The sequence below is a fragment of the Dipteris shenzhenensis genome, chromosome 14, assembly GCF_047967505.1.
Source record: "Dipteris shenzhenensis isolate YYH24624 ecotype China chromosome 14, Dip_SZ_1.0, whole genome shotgun sequence".
In the NCBI taxonomy this organism is placed as follows: domain Eukaryota; kingdom Viridiplantae; phylum Streptophyta; class Polypodiopsida; order Gleicheniales; family Dipteridaceae; genus Dipteris; species Dipteris shenzhenensis.
This window is the reverse complement of record NC_141609.1, coordinates 11825245-11828425: the sequence shown is the minus strand read 5'-3', so window position 1 is coordinate 11828425 and position 3181 is coordinate 11825245. Positions and strand designations below refer to the sequence as shown.

Here is a 3181-nt window from a genome sequence, read left to right as displayed (position 1 = left end):
AACATCGTAGAAGCAGCTGAATAGATGCAGCACAAGGGGCCATGAACTAAAATAGAGGATTGCTTGCCATAAACCGCATTGGCATGCAGTGAAACGTGTCTTCAGGTACATCAAAGGCACGTAATACTTGGGCCTTCTCTACACGGCCGATACTTCACTTATCATGCATGGGTTCACTGATAGTGATTGGGTTGGTTGCCAGGATACACACAGATCCCACAATGGCAATTGTTTTATGCTTGGTTCTTCATGCATCTCATGGTTCAGCAAGAAGCAAGCTACAGTTGCCACATCTAGTTGTGAAGCTGAGTACAGGGCAGCTTTCACAGCTACAGTTGAGTGTGTTTGGCTACGAAAATTACTTGCAGATCTTCTGGTTGGTCAGACAGCTCCTACCGTCATCCATACTAACAGTAAGAGTGCTTTGGCTATAGCATGAAATCCAGTGTTTCATGCTCGCACAAAGCACATTGAGGTCCATTATCATTATGTCAGAGAGAGATGGTTAGTGGTGACATCAAGTTGTCTTATAGACCCCAGCTTTCCATGTTTTCGACTCACTATAGGCATTGCCTAAGACGTTGAACCTTCTCAAATGCGGCCATGCTCTTTGCATCGCTTATTCCATGGTGATATTGGGAGCTATCGTGGTTTCACTGTAGAATGGATAAAAGATATGCATTGCAAGGTTGTGTGTCCAAGAGATACATATGTGTGTGTGTGTTTGAGAGAGAGAGAGAGAGAGAGAGAGAGAGAGAGAGAGAGAGAGAGAGAGAGGAGAGGGACCTTGTTACCTGGGCATTAAGACATTGAATCACAATAATGCTGGCCTATGATGATGGGATATGCCACATCGTGCATCTAGAGATTCAAAAATCCGCTGATCCTGCTCCTCCCTGTGCTTCCAAACAACATATATTTACATGCCACAACAACAAAGCACCATTAGAGCTATAATGGCTGGTAGTCAAATTCTAGACAATACAAGGCAAATTCAAAGGATTGTCATTTTGCCACATCAAGGAGAGTAGAAGCAATCACACTCACTTCCCACGTCTTTATCCGAAGTCCATGGTTCGTGCTTGAAGAATCACACCATCCACCACCACGAGAGAGACATGTTCATTGATGTGGTCTTTTCCCAAACTCTAAATACTGCACAAAACTGCTTCATTCAGATCCCCCATCACTCAAAAGTTCATATATTTCTATCTTCACAAATGCAAGGATATACCTAGTCAATTTGGGTTGAAATCTATTCAAACAGAGCTCTTGGTCCCCCAGATTCTTTCTAGCACAAGAAATGACATCGTGAGACTAGCTTAAAAGCTCTAGATTGATTATTGTAAAATTAAGACATAAGAATATCTTAGGGAATTGATAGCAAATCTGAACCCAGCGTTCAGAGAAAACACACAATGGTCAATTACATGACTTGTCACTAAAGCTCCAGGATACTCCGTTTTATTTCTATTGAACTGAAGCAGTTCTGATGAAGCTTCATATAGGTAATGGCAATGACATCTGAAAGCTAATTTGCAATGAGCATACACCTAATTCCTTGCTTATAGAGGTGGTTAACAAAATGTACTTCTGCATCTTTAGACTTGTCGCATTGAAGATATGGAGTTTCAATCACTAACAGCATTAGAAAGATACTGGTATATCCTTCCATGCATTCAATAGCTCTTTGAAGAATTCACATTTGCGTATCCAATCGACTTAAATCAGGCAAGGGGGATTACGTAGAAAGGTGGCATGAATCCATGGCATAGACTCAGATTTTGAATATGCAAATCCTTGTCCTGGCCTGTCATCAAAATGATATAGTATCAATAATGTTTGATACTATTGACGTTTCCCATACATCAAATATATATTCTTCACTGTGCAGTACAAAGAGCCTATCTCCTCCAACGGCAATGTCAGATATTGCACCTCCCTCTCCTTTTCTCAACCTTGCAGTCTCTACACTTCGTGCAGCATCCCAATCAGGACTGCAAAATACATATACGCTATCATTTTTGCTAGCAAAGAGTTGGGAGCCCCATGCAGCAAGCTTAGAGTAGCAATGCTCCTCTGATTCAGAAATCTTCCCTGGCTGGTACCGATCCGTCCATCTGACAACTTGATTGCTCGTTCTCATGTCAATGAAACCCAAATTGTCATATTGATTCACTACACACACTGCAGCATTCCTCCATAGCCACAGTATCCATAACCACCTTCTCATCCATAACAAGAGATGATTCAGAATCCGTCCATGACCAAACAACGCTCTTTGATCTTGTGTCCAAAAGACTTATAAAGCTGTCATCACTGCGGGGGTATAGCATAGCCACCAACAGCAACTTGCTGTATGGAAGCCGTTGAAGCTTACAAGCATCTCCAAGGGGCCAAGAAGGGCCTTCATAGAATAAATCTACCTGCTATTCTATAATATGGTCCTAGCTTCCAATGCCATACTCATTGCCGCGACCTCTACAACTCGCAAAAAGATGGCCATCACTGCTAGCAAGGGCTGTTGCGGTGCAATTCTTTTCTTGGCCATTGTGACACACTTGAAATTTGTCTTCTGGCTTCCCTGTCTTCACGTTAAACACAGCCATTCCCCCAGCTTTGTCCCCTCTCTTGCAAGTGCATATAACCATCCTCTGAGGGTTCAAAAAACCCACATCATTCACATTCACATAGTCGAGCATAAGAGGTGCTTGCTCCTCCATAGTCCAATCATACACATGGACCATAGCCCCATGTGCCACACAGCAGCTGCCATCTTGGGCAGCCCGAATGGCGGTGGCCTCCCCAGTTGCCCTTCCTCTCACAGAGGCCACACAGTCCAGCCTATTTCCATCTAAAGAACCCCATTTAGCAGCTCGGATGTGGTCAAGAATACCGTAGAAGAGAGCCTCTCTGAGGAGAGCTTTCTCGGACATCCCAAGAGGAATGGTTAGTGTTGATATTTAAAATTGAATCTAAAATCAAGACACGTGGCTCAATGAGAGGCAAAATTTTCGTTTCATCCCAAAATGCTACCTGCCTAATCAAATCTTCATTTAACAAGAGTGCATGTATGCACAAAAGCAGGCGGGTCTCTACACACATGGAAGACTCATTAGTCTATGTAGTTCAATCAAATTCATTAAGGTACGAAGTTTTTTGTTTGAAGAGTAGTAAAATC

General features: G+C 42.8%; 1 pseudogene; it reads right to left on the bottom strand.

Annotated features, from left to right (window-relative positions):
• Positions 1-1764: 1764 nt before the first annotated feature.
• On the bottom strand, positions 1765-2951 carry LOC147894198 (BTB/POZ domain-containing protein At2g24240 pseudogene; annotated as a pseudogene).
• Between the last annotated feature and the right edge of the window lie 230 nt (positions 2952-3181).